The sequence below is a fragment of the Pseudophryne corroboree genome, chromosome 8 (assembly GCF_028390025.1).
Source record: "Pseudophryne corroboree isolate aPseCor3 chromosome 8, aPseCor3.hap2, whole genome shotgun sequence".
NCBI classification, from domain to species: Eukaryota; Metazoa; Chordata; class Amphibia; order Anura; family Myobatrachidae; genus Pseudophryne; species Pseudophryne corroboree.
The window spans coordinates 202,063,443-202,081,634 of NC_086451.1; the positions used below are offsets into that span (position 1 = coordinate 202,063,443).

Below are 18,192 nucleotides of genomic sequence, written 5' to 3' on the forward strand. Positions count from 1 at the left end.
CATTGCCATGCCATATAACACAGCATAGTTTTAGAGCTTTATTACATTCTGAAATGCAAACTATAAGGATCTTAAATGAAAGCAAGCTGCAAATGGGACGGATGTCAGGAAAGCACTATATAGCACAATGCTATGCTGCATGGGACTATACGGCACAGCATGATGCTATACTAACGGTGACGGCAAGCTTACTCTAGAGGCGCAAGCAGCAATTAAGTCTACTGGTTGTAGGGAAGCTGAATACTGGTTTAAGCCAGATATTCAAACTATTAAGATTTTAAGAAAAAGCAAGCTGGGTAGGGACTTAAAATGGTACGAAAGCACCATAACAGCACAGTACCATGCCAAACGGTACAGCATCGCAGTTTTAGAGAGGCAATCTATTAGGATTTTTAATGAAAACAAGCTGAAAATGGGGCAGACGTCAGGAAGTCACCATATAGCACAATGCTATGCAGCATGGCACTAAACGGCACAGCATGATGCTATACTAATGGTGATGGCAAGCTTACTCTAGAGGCGCAAGCAGCAATTAAGTCTACTGGTTGTAGGGAAGCTGAATACTGGTTTAAGCCAGATATTCAAACTATTAGGATTTTAAGAAAAAGCAAGCTGGGTAGGGACTTAAAATGGTACGAAAGCACCAGCACAGTACCATGCCAAACGGTACAGCATCGCAGTTTTAGAGAGGCAATCTATTAGGATTTTTAATGAAAACAAGCTGAAAATGGGGCAGACGTCAGGCAATCACCATATAGCACAATGCTATGCAGCATGGCACTATACGGCACAGCATGATGCTATACTAATGGTGATGGCAAGCTTACCCTAGAGGCGCAAGCAGCAATTAAGTCTAACGGTTGTAGGGATGCTGAATACTGGATTAACCCAGATATTCAAACTATTAGGATATTAAGAAGGAAGCTGGATAGGGACTTAAAATGGTACGAAAGCACCAAATACAGCACAGTGCCATGCCATATAACACAGCATAGTTTTAGAGCTTTATTACATTCTGAAATGCAAACTATAAGGATCTTAAATGAAAGCAAGCTGAAAATGGGACGGATGTCAGGAAGGCACTATATAGCACAATGCTATGCCGCATGGCATTATACGGCACAGCATGATGCTATACTAATGGTGATGGCAAGCTTATCCTAGAGGCGCAAGCAGCAATTAAGTCTAACGGTTGTAGGGATGCTGAATACTGGATTAACCCAGATATTCGATCTATTAGGATAATAAGCAGCAAGCTGGATAGGGACTTAAAATGGTACGAAAAGCACCAAATACAGCACATTGCCATGCAACACAGCATAGTTTTAGAGATTTATTACATTCTGAAATGCAAACTATAAGGATCTTAAATGAAAGCAAGCTGCAAATGGGATGGATGTCAGGAAGGCACCATATAGCACAATGCTATGCCGCATGGGACTATACGGCACAGCATGATGCTATACTAACGGTGACGGCAAGCTTACTCTAGAGGCGCAAGCAGCAATTAAGTCTACTGGTTGTAGGGAAGCTGAATACTGGTTTAAGCCGGATATTCAAACTATTGGGATATTAAGAAAAAGCAAGCTGGGTAGGGACTTAAAATGGTACGAAAGCACCATAACAGCACAGTACCATGCCAAACGGTACAGCATCGCAGTTTTAGAGAGGCAATCTATTAGGATTTTAAATGAAAACAAGCTGAAAATGGGGCAGACGTCAGGAAGTCACCATATAGCACAATGCTATGCCGCATGGCACTATACGGCACAGCATGATGCTATACTAATGGTGATGGCAAGCTTACCCTAGAGGCGCAAGCAGCAATTAAGTCTACTGGTTGTAGGGAAGCTGAATACTGGTTTAAGCCAGATATTCAAACTATTGGGATATTAAGAAAAAGCAAGCTGGGTAGGAACTTAAAATGGTACGAAAGCACCATAACAGCACAGTACCATGCCAAACGGTACAGCATCGCAGTTTTAGAGAGGCAATCTATTAGGATTTTTAAATGAAAACAAGCTGAAAATGGGGCAGACGTCAGGAAGTCACCATATAGCACAATGCTATGCCGCATGGCACTATACGGCACAGCATGATGCTATACTAATGGTGATGGCAAGCTTACCCTAGAGGCGCAAGCAGCAATTAAGTCTAACGGTTGTAGGGATGCTGAATACTGGATTAACCCAGATATTCAAACTATTAGGATATTAAGAAGGAAACTGGATAGGGACTTAAAATGGTACGAAAGCACCAAATACAGCACATTACCATGCCATATAACACAGCATAGTTTTAAAGCTTTATTACATTCTAAAATGCAAACTATAAGGATCTTAAATGAAAGCAAGCTGCAAATGGGATGGATGTTAGGAAGGCACCATATAGCACAATGCTATGCCGCATGGGACTATACGGCACAGCATGATCTATACTAACGGTGACGGCAAGCTTACTCTAGAGGCGCAAGCAGCAATTAAGTCTACTGGTTGTAGGGAAGCTGAATACTGGTTTAAGCCGGATATTCAAACTATTGGGATATTAAGAAGGAAGCTGGATAGGGACTTAAAATGGTACGAAAGCACCAAATACAGCACATTGCCATGCCATATAACACAGCATAGTTTTAGAGCTTTATTACATTCTGAAATGCAAACTATAAGGATCTTAAATGAAAGCAAGCTGCAAATGGGACGGATGTCAGGAAGGCACTATATAGCACAATGCTATGCCGCATGGCATTATACGGCACAGCATGATGCTATACTAATGGTGATGGCAAGCTTATCCTAGAGGCGCAAGCAGCAATTAAGTCTAACGGTTGTAGGGATGCTGAATACTGGATTAACCCAGATATTCGATCTATTAGGATAATAAGCAGCAAGCTGGATAGGGACTTAAAATGGTACGAAAAGCACCAAATACAGCACATTGCCATGCAACACAGCATAGTTTTAGAGATTTATTACATTCTGAAATGCAAACTATAAGGATCTTAAATGAAAGCAAGCTGCAAATGGGATGGATGTCAGGAAGGCACCATATAGCACAATGCTATGCCGCATGGGACTATACGGCACAGCATGATGCTATACTAACGGTGACGGCAAGCTTACTCTAGAGGCGCAAGCAGCAATTAAGTCTACTGGTTGTAGGGAAGCTGAATACTGGTTTAAGCCGGATATTCAAACTATTGGGATATTAAGAAAAAGCAAGCTGGGTAGGGACTTAAAATGGTACGAAAGCACCATAACAGCACAGTACCATGCCAAACGGTACAGCATCGCAGTTTTAGAGGCGCAATCTATTAGGATTTTTAATGAAAACAAGCTGAAAATGGGGCAGACGTCAGGAAGTCACCATATAGCACAATGCTATGCAGCATGGCACTATACGGCACAGCATGATGCTATACTAATGGTGATGGAAAGCTTACCCTAGAGGCGCAAGCAGCAATTAAGTCTAACGGTTATAGGGATGCTGAATACTGGATTAACCCAGATATTCAAACTATTAGGATATTAAGAAGGAAGCTGGATAGGGACTTAAAATGGTACGAAAGCACCAAATACAGCACATTGCCATGCCATATAACACAGCATAGTTTTAGAGCTTTATTACATTCTAAAATGCAAACTATAAGGATCTTAAATGAAAGCAAGCTGCAAATGGGACGGATGTCAGGAAGGCACTATATTGCACAATGCTATGCCGCATGGCATTATACGGCACAGCATGATGCTATACTAATGGTGATGGCAAGCTTATCCTAGAGGCGCAAGCAGCAATTAAGTCTAACGGTTGTAGGGATGCTGAATACTGGATTAACCCAGATATTCGATCTATTAGGATAATAAGCAGCAAGCTGGATAGGGACTTAAAATGGTACGAAAAGCACCAAATACAGCACATTGCCATGCAACACAGCATAGTTTTAGAGATTTATTACATTCTGAAATGCAAACTATAAGGATCTTAAATGAAAGCAAGCTGCAAATGGGATGGATGTCAGGAAGGCACCATATAGCACAATGCTATGCCGCATGGGACTATATGGCACAGCATGATGCTATACTAACGGTGACGGCAAGCTTACTCTAGAGGCGCAAGCAGCAATTAAGTCTACTGGTTGTAGGGAAGCTGAATACTGGTTTAAGCCAGATATTCAAACTATTAGGATTTTAAGAAAAAGCAAGCTGGGTAGGGACTTAAAATGGTACGAAAGCACCATAACAGCACAGTACCATGCCAAACGGTACAGCATCGCAGTTTTAGAGGCGCAATCTATTAGGATTTTTAATGAAAACAAGCTGAAAATGGGGCAGACGTCAGGAAGTCACCATATAGCACAATGCTATGCCGCATGGCACTATACGGCACAGCATGATGCTATACTAATGGTGATGGCAAGCTTACCCTAGAGGCGCAAGCAGCAATTAAGTCTAACGGTTGTAGGGATGCTGAATACTGGATTAACCCAGATATTCAAACTATTAGGATATTAAGAAGGAAGCTGGATAGGGACTTAAAATGGTACAAAAGCACCAAATACAGCACATTGCCATGCCATATAACACAGCATAGTTTTAGAGCTTTATTACATTCTAAAATGCAAACTATAAGGATCTTAAATGAAAGCAAGCTGCAAATGGGACGGATGTCAGGAAGGCACTATATAGCATAATGCTATGCCGCATGGCATTATACGGCACAGCATGATGCTATACTAATGGTGATGGCAAGCTTATCCTAGAGGCGCAAGCAGCAATTAAGTCTAACGGTTGTAGGGATGCTGAATACTGGATTAACCCAGATATTCGATCTATTAGGATAATAAGCAGCAAGCTGGATAGGGACTTAAAATGGTACGAAAAGCACCAAATACAGCACATTGCCAAGCAACACAGCATAGTTTTAGAGATTTATTACATTCTGAAATGCAAACTATAAGGATCTTAAATGAAAGCAAGCTGCAAATGGGACGGATGTCAGGAAGGCACTATATAGCACAATGCTATGCCGCATGGCATTATACGGCACAGCATGATGCTATACTAATGGTGATGGCAAGCTTATCCTAGAGGCGCAAGCAGCAATTAAGTCTAACGGTTGTAGGGATGCTGAATACTGGATTAACCCAGATATTCGATCTATTAGGATAATAAGCAGCAAGCTGGATAGGGACTTAAAATGGTACGAAAAGCACCAAATACAGCACATTGCCAAGCAACACAGCATAGTTTTAGAGATTTATTACATTCTGAAATGCAAACTATAAGGATCTTAAATGAAAGCAAGCTGCAAATGGGATGGATGTCAGGAAGGCACCATATAGCACAATGCTATGCCGCATGGGACTATACGGCACAGCATGATGCTATACTAACGGTGACGGCAAGCTTACTCTAGAGGCGCAAGCAGCAATTAAGTCTACTGGTTGTAGGGAAGCTGAATACTGGTTTAAGCCGGATATTCAAACTATTGGGATATTAAGAAAAAGCAAGCTGGGTAGGGACTTAAAATGGTACGAAAGCACCATAACAGCACAGTACCATGCCAAACGGTACAGCATCGCAGTTTTAGAGAGGCAATCTATTAGGATTTTAAATGAAAACAAGCTGCAAATGGGGCAGACGTCAGGAAGTCACCATATAGCACAATGCTATGCCGCATGGCACTATACGGCACAGCATGATGCTATACTAATGGTGATGGCAAGCTTACCCTAGAGGCGCAAGCAGCAATTAAGTCTAACGGTTGTAGGGATGCTGAATACTGGATTAACCCAGATACAGTATTCAAACTATTAGGATATTAAGAAGGAAGCTGGATAGGGACTTAAAATGGTACGAAAGCACCAAATACAGCACATTGCCATGCCATATAACACAGCATAGTTTTAGAGCTTTATTACATTCTAAAATGCAAACTATAAGGATCTTAAATGAAAGCAAGCTGCAAATGGGACGGATGTCAGGAAGGCACTATATAGCACAATGCTATGCCGCATGGCATTATACGGCACAGCATGATGCTATACTAATGGTGATGGCAAGCTTATCCTAGAGGCGCAAGCAGCAATTAAGTCTAACGGTTGTAGGGATGCTGAATACTGGATTAACCCAGATATTCGATCTATTAGGATAATAAGCAGCAAGCTGGATAGGGACTTAAAATGGTACGAAAAGCACCAAATACAGCACATTGTCATGCAACACAGCATAGTTTTAGAGATTTATTACATTCTGAAATGCAAACTATAAGGATCTTAAATGAAAGCAAGCTGCAAATGGGATGGATGTCAGGAAGGCACCATATAGCACAATGCTATGCCGCATGGGACTATACGGCACAGCATGATCTATACTATCGGTGACGGCAAGCTTACTCTAGAGGCGCAAGCAGCAATTAAGTCTACTGGTTGTAGGGAAGCTGAATACTGGTTTAAGCCAGATATTCAAACTATTAGGATTTTAAGAAAAAGCAAGCTGGGTAGGGACTTAAAATGGTACGAAAGCACCATAACAGCACAGTACCATGCCAAACGGTACAGCATCGCAGTTTTAGAGAGGCAATTAGGATTTTAAATGAAAACAAGCTGAAAATGGGGCAGACGTCAGGAAGTCACCATATAGCACAATGCTATGCCGCATGGCACTATACGGCACAGCATGATGCTATACTAATGGTGATGGCAAGCTTACCCTAGAGGCGCAAGCAGCAATTAAGTCACGGTTGTAGGGATGCTGAATACTGGATTAACCCAGATATTCAAACTATTAGGATATAAAGAAGGAAGCTGGATAGGGACTTAAAATGGTACGAAAGCACCAAATACAGCACATTGCCATGCCATATAACACAGCATAGTTTTAGAGCTTTATTACATTCTGAAATGCAAACTATAAGGATCTTAAATGAAAGCAAGCTGCAAATGGGACGGATGTCAGGAAGGCACTATATAGCACAATGCTATGCCGCATGGCATTATACGGCACAGCATTATGCTATACTAATGGTGATGGCAAGCTTATCCTAGAGGCGCAAGCAGCAATTAATTCTAACGGTTGTAGGGATGCTGAATACTGGATTAACCCAGATATTCGATCTATTAGGATAATAAGCAGCAAGCTGGATAGGGACTTAAAATGGTACGAAAAGCACCAAATACAGCACATTGCCATGCAACACAGCATAGTTTTAGAAATTTATTACATTCTAAAATGCAAACTATAAGGATCTTAAATGAAAGCAAGCTGCAAATGGGACGGATGTCAGGAAGGCGCAAGCAGCAATTAAGTCTAACGGTTGTAGGGATGCTGAATACTGGATTAACCCAGATATTCAAACTATTAGGATATTAAGAAGGAAGCTGGATAGGGACTTAAAATGGTACGAAAGCACCAAATACAGCACATTGCCATGCCATATAACACAGCATAGTTTTAGAGCTTTATTACATTCTAAAATGCAAACTATAAGGATCTTAAATGAAAGCAAGCTGCAAATGGGACGGATGTCAGGAAGGCACTATATAGCACAATGCTATGCCGCATGGCATTATACGGCACAGCATGATGCTATACTAATGGTGATGGCAAGCTTATCCTAGAGGCGCAAGCAGCAATTAAGTCTAACGGTTGTAGGGATGCTGAATACTGGATTAACCCAGATATTCGATCTATTAGGATAATAAGCAGCAAGCTGGATAGGGACTTAAAATGGTACGAAAAGCACCAAATACAGCACATTGCCATGCAACACAGCATAGTTTTAGAGATTTATTACATTCTGAAATGCAAACTATAAGGATCTTAAATGAAAGCAAGCTGCAAATGGGATGGATGTCAGGAAGGCACCATATAGCACAATGCTATGCCGCATGGGACTATACGGCACAGCATGATCTATACTAACGGTGACGGCAAGCTTACTCTAGAGGCGCAAGCAGCAATTAAGTCTAACGGTTGTAGGGATGCTGAATACTGGATTAACCCAGATATTCAAACTATTAGGATATTAAGAAGGAAGCTGGATAGGGACTTAAAATGGTACGAAAGCACCAAATACAGCACATTGCCATGCCATATAACACAGCATAGTTTTAGAGCTTTATTACATTCTAAAATGCAAACTATAAGGATCTTAAATGAAAGCAAGCTGCAAATGGGACGGATGTCAGGAAGGCGCAAGCAGCAATTAAGTCAAACGGTTGTAGGGATGCTGAATACTGGATTAACCCAGATATTCAAACTATTAGGATATTAAGAAGGAAGCTGGATAGGGACTTAAAATGGTACGAAAGCACCAAATACAGCACATTACCATGCCATATAACACAGCATAGTTTTAGAGCTTTATTACATTCTAAAATGCAAACTATAAGGATCTTAAATGAAAGCAAGCTGCAAATGGGACGGATGTCAGGAAGGCACTATATAGCACAATGCTATGCCGCATGGCTTTATACGGCACAGCATGGTGCTATACTAATGGTGATGGCAAGCTTATCCTAGAGGCGCAAGCAGCAATTAAGTCTAACGGTTGTAGGGATGCTGAATACTGGATTAACCCAGATATTCGATCTATTAGGATAATAAGCAGCAAGCTGGATAGGGACTTAAAATGGTACAAAAGCACCAAATACAGCACATTGCCATGCCATATAACACAGCATAGTTTTAGAGCTTTATTACATTCTAAAATGCAAACTATAAGGATCTTAAATGAAAGCAAGCTGCAAATGGGACGGATGTCAGGAAGGCACCATATAGCACAATGCTATGCCGCATGGGACTATACGGCACAGCATGATCTATACTAACGGTGACGGCAAGCTTACTCTAGAGGCGCAAGCAGCAATTAAGTCTACTGGTTGTAGGGATGCTGAATACTGGATTAACCCAGATATTCAATCTATTAGGATATTAAGAAGGAAGCTGGATAGGGACTTAAAATGGTACGAAAGCACCAAATACAGCACATTGCCATGCCATATAACACAGCATAGTTTTAGAGCTTTATTACATTCTAAAATGCAAACTATAAGGATCTTAAATGAAAGCAAGCTGCAAATGGGACGGATGTCAGGAAGGCACTATATAGCACAATGCTATGCCGCATGGCATTATACGGCACAGCATTATGCTATACTAATGGTGATGGCAAGCTTATCCTAGAGGCGCAAGCAGCAATTAAGTCTAACGGTTGTAGGGATGCTGAATACTGGATTAACCCAGATATTCAAACTATTAGGATATTAAGAAGGAAGCTGGATAGGGACTTAAAATGGTACGAAAGCACCAAATACAGCACATTGCCATGCCATATAACAGCATAGTTTTAGAGCTTTATTACATTCTAAAATGCAAACTATAAGGATCTTAAATGAAAGCAAGCTGCAAATGGGACGGATGTCAGGAAGGCGCAAGCAGCAATTAAGTCTAACGGTTGTAGGGATGCTGAATACTGGATTAACCCAGATATTCAAACTATTAGGATATTAAGAAGGAAGCTGGATAGGGACTTAAAATGGTACGAAAGCACCAAATACAGCACATTGCCATGCCATATAACACAGCATAGTTTTAGAGCTTTATTACATTCTGAAATGCAAACTATAAGGATCTTAAATGAAAGCAAGCTGCAAATGGGACGGATGTCAGGAAGGCACTATATAGCACAATGCTATGCCGCATGGCATTATACGGCACAGCATGATGCTATACTAATGGTGATGGCAAGCTTATCCTAGAGGCGCAAGCAGCAATTAAGTCTAACGGTTGTAGGGATGCTGAATACTGGATTAACCCAGATATTCGATCTATTAGGATAATAAGCAGCAAGCTGGATAGGGACTTAAAATGGTACAAAAGCACCAAATACAGCACATTGCCATGCCATATAACACAGCATAGTTTTAGAGCTTTATTACATTCTAAAATGCAAACTATAAGGATCTTAAATGAAAGCAAGCTGCAAATGGGACGGATGTCAGGAAGGCACTATATAGCACAATGCTATGCCGCATGGCATTATACGGCACAGCATGATGCTATACTAATGGTGATGGCAAGCTTATCCTAGAGGCGCAAGCAGCAATTAAGTCTAACGGTTGTAGGGATGCTGAATACTGGATTAACCCAGATATTCGATCTATTAGGATAATAAGCAGCAAGCTGGATAGGGACTTAAAATGGTACGAAAAGCACCAAATACAGCACATTGCCATGCAACACAGCATAGTTTTAGAGATTTATTACATTCTGAAATGCAAACTATAAGGATCTTAAATGAAAGCAAGCTGCAAATGGGATGGATGTCAGGAAGGCACCATATAGCACAATGCTATGCCGCATGGGACTATACGGCACAGCATGATCTATACTAACGGTGACGGCAAGCTTACTCTAGAGGCGCAAGCAGCAATTAAGTCTACTGGTTGTAGGGAAGCTGAATACTGGTTTAAGCCAGATATTCAAACTATTAGGATTTGAAGAAAAAGCAAGCTGGGTAGGGACTTAAAATGGTACGAAAGCACCATAACAGCACAGTACCATGCCAAACGGTACAGCATCGCAGTTTTAGAGAGGCAATCTATTAGGATTTTAAATGAAAACAAGCTGAAAATGGGGCAGACGTCAGGAAGTCACCATATAGCACAATGCTATGCCGCATGGCACTATACGGCACAGCATGATGCTATACTAATGGTGATGGCAAGCTTACCCTAGAGGCGCAAGCAGCAATTAAGTCACGGTTGTAGGGATGCTGAATACTGGATTAACCCAGATATTCAAACTATTAGGATATAAAGAAGGAAGCTGGATAGGGACTTAAAATGGTACGAAAGCACCAAATACAGCACATTACCATGCCATATAACACAGCATAGTTTTAGAGCTTTATTACATTCTAAAATGCAAACTATAAGGATCTTAAATGAAAGCAAGCTGCAAATGGGATGGATGTCAGGAAGGCACCATATAGCACAATGCTATGCCGCATGGGACTATACGGCACAGCATGATCTATACTAACGGTGACGGCAAGCTTACTCTAGAGGCGCAAGCAGCAATTAAGTCTACTGGTTGTAGGGATGCTGAATACTGGATTAACCCAGATATTCAAACTATTAGGATATTAAGAAGGAAGCTGGATAGGGACTTAAAATGGTACGAAAGCACCAAATACAGCACATTGCCATGCCATATAACACAGCATAGTTTTAGAGCTTTATTACATTCTGAAATGCAAACTATAAGGATCTTAAATGAAAGCAAGCTGCAAATGGGACGGATGTCAGGAAGGCACTATATAGCACAATGCTATGCCGCATGGCATTATACGGCACAGCATGATGCTATACTAATGGTGATGGCAAGCTTATCCTAGAGGCGCAAGCAGCAATTAAGTCTACTGGTTGTAGGGAAGCTGAATACTGGTTTAAGCCAGATATTCAAACTATTAGGATATTAAGAAAAAGCAAGCTGGGTAGGGACTTAAAATGGTACGAAAGCACCATAACAGCACAGTACCATGCCAAACGGTACAGCATCGCAGTTTTAGAGAGGCAATCTATTAGGATTTTAAATGAAAACAAGCTGAAAATGGGGCAGACGTCAGGAAGTCACCATATAGCACAATGCTATGCCGCATGGCACTATACGGCACAGCATGATGCTATACTAATGGTGATGGCAAGCTTACCCTAGAGGCGCAAGCAGCAATTAAGTCTAACGGTTGTAGGGATGCTGAATACTGGATTAACCCAGATATTCGATCTATTAGGATAATAAGCAGCAAGCTGGATAGGGACTTAAAATGGTACGAAAAGCACCAAATACAGCACATTGCCATGCAACACAGCATAGTTTTAGAGATTTATTACATTCTGAAATGCAAACTATAAGGATCTTAAATGAAAGCAAGCTGCAAATGGGATGGATGTCAGGAAGGCACCATATAGCACAATGCTATGCCGCATGGGACTATACGGCACAGCATGATCTATACTAACGGTGACGGCAAGCTTACTCTAGAGGCGCAAGCAGCAATTAAGTCTACTGGTTGTAGGGAAGCTGAATACTGGTTTAAGCCAGATATTCAAACTATTAGGATATTAAGAAAAAGCAAGCTGGGTAGGGACTTAAAATGGTACGAAAGCACCCTAACAGCACAGTACCATGCCAAACGGTACAGCATCGCAGTTTTAGAGAGGCAATCTATTAAGATTTTAAATGAAAACTAGCTGAAAATGGGGCAGACGTCAGGAAGTCACCATATAGCACAATGCTATGCCGCATGGCACTATACGGCACAGCATGATGCTATACTAATGGTGATGGCAAGCTTACCCTAGAGGCGCAAGCAGCAATTAAGTCTAACGGTTGTAGGGATGCTGAATACTGGATTAACCCAGATATTCAAACTATTAGGATATTAAGAAGGAAGCTGGATAGGGACTTAAAATGGTACGAAAGCACCAAATACAGCACATTGCCATGCCATATAACACAGCATAGTTTTAGAGCTTTATTACATTCTAAAATGCAAACTATAAGGATCTTAAATGAAAGCAAGCTGCAAATGGGATGGATGTCAGGAAGGCACCATATAGCACAATGCTATGCCGCATGGGACTATACGGCACAGCATGATCTATACTAACGGTGACGGCAAGCTTACTCTAGAGGCGCAAGCAGCAATTAAGTCTACTGGTTGTAGGGAAGCTGAATACTGGTTTAAGCCAGATATTCAAACTATTAGGATTTGAAGAAAAAGCAAGCTGGGTAGGGACTTAAAATGGTACGAAAGCACCAAATACAGCACATTGCCATGCCATATAACACAGCATAGTTTTAGAGCTTTATTACATTCTGAAATGCAAACTATAAGGATCTTAAATGAAAGCAAGCTGCAAATGGGACGGATGTCAGGAAGGCACTATATAGCACAATGCTATGCCGCGTTGCATTATACGGCACAGCATGATGCTATACTAATGGTGATGGCAAGCTTATCCTAGAGGCGCAAGCAGCAATTAAGTCTAACGGTTGTAGGGATGCTGAATACTGGATTAACCCAGATATTCGATCTATTAGGATAATAAGCAGCAAGCTGGATAGGGACTTAAAATGGTACGAAAAGCACCAAATACAGCACATTGCCATGCAACACAGCATAGCTTTAGAGATTTATTACATTCTGAAATGCAAACTATAAGGATCTTAAATGAAAGCAAGCTGCAAATGGGATGGATGTCAGGAAGGCACCATATAGCACAATGCTATGCAGCATGGGACTATACGGCACAGCATGATGCTATACTAACGGTGACGGCAAGCTTACTCTAGAGGCGCAAGCAGCAATTAAGTCTACTGGTTGTAGGGAAGCTGAATACTGGTTTAAGCCAGATATTCAAACTATTAGGATATTAAGAAAAAGCAAGCTGGGTAGGGACTTAAAATGGTACGAAAGCACCATAACAGCACAGTACCATGCCAAACGGTACAGCATCGCAATTTTAGAGAGGCAATCTATTAGGATTTTAAATGAAAACAAGCTGAAAATGGGGCAGACGTCAGGAAGTCACCATATAGCACAATGCTATGCCGCATGGCACTATACGGCACAGCATGATGCTATACTAATGGTGATGGCAAGCTTATCCTAGAGGCGCAAGCAGCAATTAAGTCTAACGGTTGTAGGGATGCTGAATACTGGATTAACCCAGATATTCGATCTATTAGGATAATAAGCAGCAAGCTGAATAGGGACTTAAAATGGTACGAAAAGCACCAAATACAGCACATTGCCATGCAACACAGCATAGTTTTAGAGCTTTATTACATTCTGAAATGCAAACTATAAGGATCTTAAATGAAAGCAAGCTGCAAATGGGACGGATGTTAGGAAGGCACTATATAGCACAATGCTATGCCGCATGGCATTATACGGCACAGCATGATGCTATACTAATGGAGATGGCATGCTTACCCTAAAGGAGCAAGCAGCAATTAAGTCTAACGGTTGTAGGGATGCTGAATGCTGGATTAACCCAGATATTCAAACTATTAGGATATTAAGAAAGAAGCTGGATAGGGACTTAAAATGGTACGAAAGCACCAAATACAGCACATTGCCATGCCATACAACACAGCATAGTTTTAGAGATGCATTACATTCTGAAATGCAAACTATTAGGATATTAAGAAGCAGTAAGGTGGATAGGGACTTAAAATGGTACGAAAGCACCATAACAGCACAGTACCATGCCAAACGGTACAGCATCGCAGTTTTAGAGAGGCAATCTATTAGGATTTTAAATGAAAACAAGCTGAAAATGGGGCAGACGTCAGGAAGTCACCATATAGCACAATGCTATGCCGCATGGCACTATATGGCACAGCATGATGCTATACTAATGGTGATGGCAAGCTTATCCTAGAGGCGCAAGCAGCAATTAAGTCTACTGGTTGTAGGGATGCTGAATACTGGATTAACCCAGATATTCAATCTATTGGGATAATTAGCAGCAAGCTGGATAGGGACTTAAAATGGTACGAAAAGCACCAAATACAGCACATTGCCATGCAACACAGCATAGTTTTAGAGCTTTATTACCTTCTAAAATGCAAACTATAAGGATCTTAAATGAAAGCAAGCTGCAAATGGGACGCATGTCAGGAAGGCACCATATAGCACAATGCTGTGTCGCATGGCACTATACGGCACAGCATGATGCTATACTAATGGTGATGGCAAGCTTACCCTAGAGGCGCAAGCAGCAATTAAGTCTAACGGTTGTAGGGATGCTGAATACTGGATTAACCCAGATATTCGATCTATTAGGATATGAAAAAAAAGCAAGATGGATATGGGCTGACAACTTCAGCAAAGCACAATACAGCCATCAAAACATGTTATACCCAGCAATACAAACTATTACAATATGAAAGGAATATAGTTATCTAAAACGAATACAATAGATATTTACCTGTGTACCGAAGTCAATAAACATTGAGTCCGGCAGCTTAGGAGACAATAGTCTGCAGCACTGGATCCTGATGCTCGCTTTTAATGTCACCCACACAGCTGTCCTCCGTGTTTCAAGACATTGGCTTCCTCTTGCAAATTTGCTAATGGATGAAGCAAACCATTTTCTTTCAGGTACCCAAAAACCTCAACATTCAATAGAGTAGCTGCCCTAGTGAGAAGTGGAAACAATACTAGTAAGTCTGTAAACAATATAAAACAGACTATTTTAAATGCACCACACTCTACACGAAGTCTACATATCACATGATGCCAAGATGCAAGGCAAATTACATAACTGGATATACTTTAAACCTGGACCATTTGGGTGCCTTGAAGACCAAGTTTGGGAACCTCTGTATTAGGATTTCAATTAAAAGCAAGATAGTTGTTTGGATGACGAAGAGTGGGATCTCGCTAGGGAATACCCACGTACGGCTACGAAATCTCTTCGATTTCAGCAGATCCAGTTTTATATACTTCACCGTACCTATATGACCCCTGTGACACTGAGCAGGATTGGGATGGTCATTACGCACTAAATGCGGTGCTGCCCAGGGTACCTTTCTGCATTTGCTGTGGGACTGCAGTACTTTGCAGATATTCTGGATGGGGGTCAGGTCGATCCTGGGGGATACGGATATTCCTTTAATATTAACTCCGAAATTATGTGTTCTTGGAGTGGATGCTTCTAGCTCTCCCCCAAATGGGAGGGGCTATATGTTCATAATGTGTGTGCATTAGAGAAAATGTGTATTGCTAGGGGATGGATGTGCCATAAAGGTCCCACATTATCCGCTTTTAGAGCACTTGTTAATGACACCGTTTTTAAGGAACGATTTGTTTATATGCAGAATAATGCTAATTCTAGTTTGAGAGAATATAGTTCTTTTGGCTTGATTCTCCTTATTCAGCACCGGATGTTTCTATAATATCTATGTGAAGATATGCTCAGTTCAGAGCGTATAGTCTTGGTCTTTCGGTTTATACTTTATTTGATATTGAATGTTAAGGTTTACGTCAGCAAGTTCGGATCTTTGGATCACCTTAGGTTAGTTATAAATTTCAAAAATTTACAAAAATTATATTGACGAGAGTATAATAATACACGTACAGTTCTTTCTTATTTGATCCTTTTATTGCATCACAGATTCAATGTTTTGTTGACTTGTTTTATGTTTGCTGAATATTTTGGCAATTGACTATGTATACAGCTTTTCCCTCTATGGGGTCAATGCAATACAGCGACGAGTGACCCTCAATTATCGGGAATTCTTCTCTCATCCCCGGGGTATGAGAGAAGAAACCTGACAAAACTGCGGCCGACACGAGGCTGATTCTGTCGGGAATCAGCATCGCCGCGGGTAGTTAAGTCGGAGAATGCCCGTTCTCCCGACAAAACGACCTATTAAGTCGGTGAGAACAGGCCATCGCCGACTTAACTGGAGCTGAATTGAATAGCGTCGGGAGCTAATTGCCGGCGCTATTTAACTGTTGACGACTTGAATCGACTCCTATGTGACACTGTTTATATTATGTATATATGTGCTGCTCTTTTTTTTTTTCTTCAATAAAAAAAAAATACTCTTAAAAAAAAAAAGCAAACTGGTTATGGTAGTGACATCAGGTAGGCATCATACAGCATGATGCTATACTTAGTGCAGGGCTCGACTAATCCTGGATGCCAGGTCACCAATGGCGGTCAAATTCTGTTTCCTGGCAAACATTTTTTACAGAGAGGGAGGAAGCAGTTCCCGCACGTGAGCATGTCTCTATCATTGCAGTAGCCATTGTATGGACACAAGAGTGCATGTGCTGACTGCCTACTGTCCTGGTCTCTTTCCCAATTTCAGCTGGTATGCATGGTCTAGTATTGCTGAGGGGCTGTGTTGAGCGCCTTGTGGCTGAGGAGGTTGGTAGCTGTACCCTATAAGCTGTGTGGCCACGGGTCAGGGGGTTTCATGTGGAGACATCTCCAAATTCATCCCTCTCTTGTTTGACAGGCTGCCTATCTCCACTAGCCCCCTGACACCTATGGGACTCTCTCAACATTTACACACTGATCCATCATTTCCTTGCCCCAGTACAGCCGGGCAGAAATGCCCGAAACCTCCCTCTCCTGCCAAAGCTTAAATTCAGCCACAGGAAGTGATGCCTGAACCCCCTCCTGCCGGAGCTTACATTGATGCCTGACCCCTCTTCTCGCCAGAGCTTATATTGATCGCGGGCAATGATGCCCAACACCCCTCCCCTCCTGTAGCAGCCACCACCATCCACCCCCAAGTACCATGCTGTCATGGACGGTGATAGCTGCCACCCCTCCTCCCATGCCCCTGCAGCTTGCTGCAGCAGCTGGAAACATCCGCCAGGTCCCTGTGGCTTGCTGCTGTCAGCCGGTAACCATTCCCCGAGCTTACACAATAGTGTTCACGCTAGGTTTTGGCTAGGGTGCCGGACTGTGAAGGGCACAAACGCGTGCGCGCGGCGAGCCAAAAAAGGGACATGGCCACGCAAAATAGGGGGCGTGATCATTTTCCGTAATAAAAGTGGGCAGTTCAGCCCACAGACTATAAAACAGGTGGCGTGGGCGGCCGGTGGCGACACTGTTGGGGGCGTGCCCAGCACCTACGGAGGTGCCCAGATTCCCCAAAGCGCTCTCACCGTGAATGGATGCAGCACGCATCTGCACGGCAGCTTTACATGCTGGGAGGACAGGAAGCGGGCGGCTGTTCTAGCAGGGCGCCGCGGAAAGGGAAGGGCGGATTTTGCCCTTAAAAAAAATCAGGCAGGGCGCGGCGCCCTGCTAAAACAGCCCAGCATGAACACTACATAACAGTAATGTTACATAGTAGCAAGGAATAGTAGCAGCATTGCTTGGTGCTGGAGGAGAGCCCGCTGCCAGCCAGAGCACCAGAGGAGGGGGTGGAGGAGGAGAAGCCAGTTTCTACTGAGCTGAGTGGCAATTTGCACTAGAAACTAACATCAATGCGGTGCAACCCAGCTGTACCCACGGCCAATCAGCTTTATGTGTACACAGGACATACAATCTGCTGTCTACGCAGGCACTAGAGCTATGTCTGACACAGTCACTAATATGTCATGTTATTTTTGGGTCAAATGATGACACACACAGTAGTGTGGTATATTAATGGG

At 42.1% G+C, this 18,192-nt stretch overlaps 1 long non-coding RNA gene across 1 annotated transcript in view; it reads right to left on the reverse strand.

Annotated features, from left to right (window-relative positions):
- LOC134947610 (uncharacterized) overlaps positions 1-18,192 on the reverse strand; it is a 60,512-nt gene that overhangs the window by 25,352 nt on the left and 16,968 nt on the right. Inside the window, exon 2 of the long non-coding RNA XR_010182651.1 lies at positions 15,002-15,211. This is a non-coding gene — a long non-coding RNA (uncharacterized LOC134947610). The remainder of the gene's footprint in view (positions 1-15,001; positions 15,212-18,192) is intronic.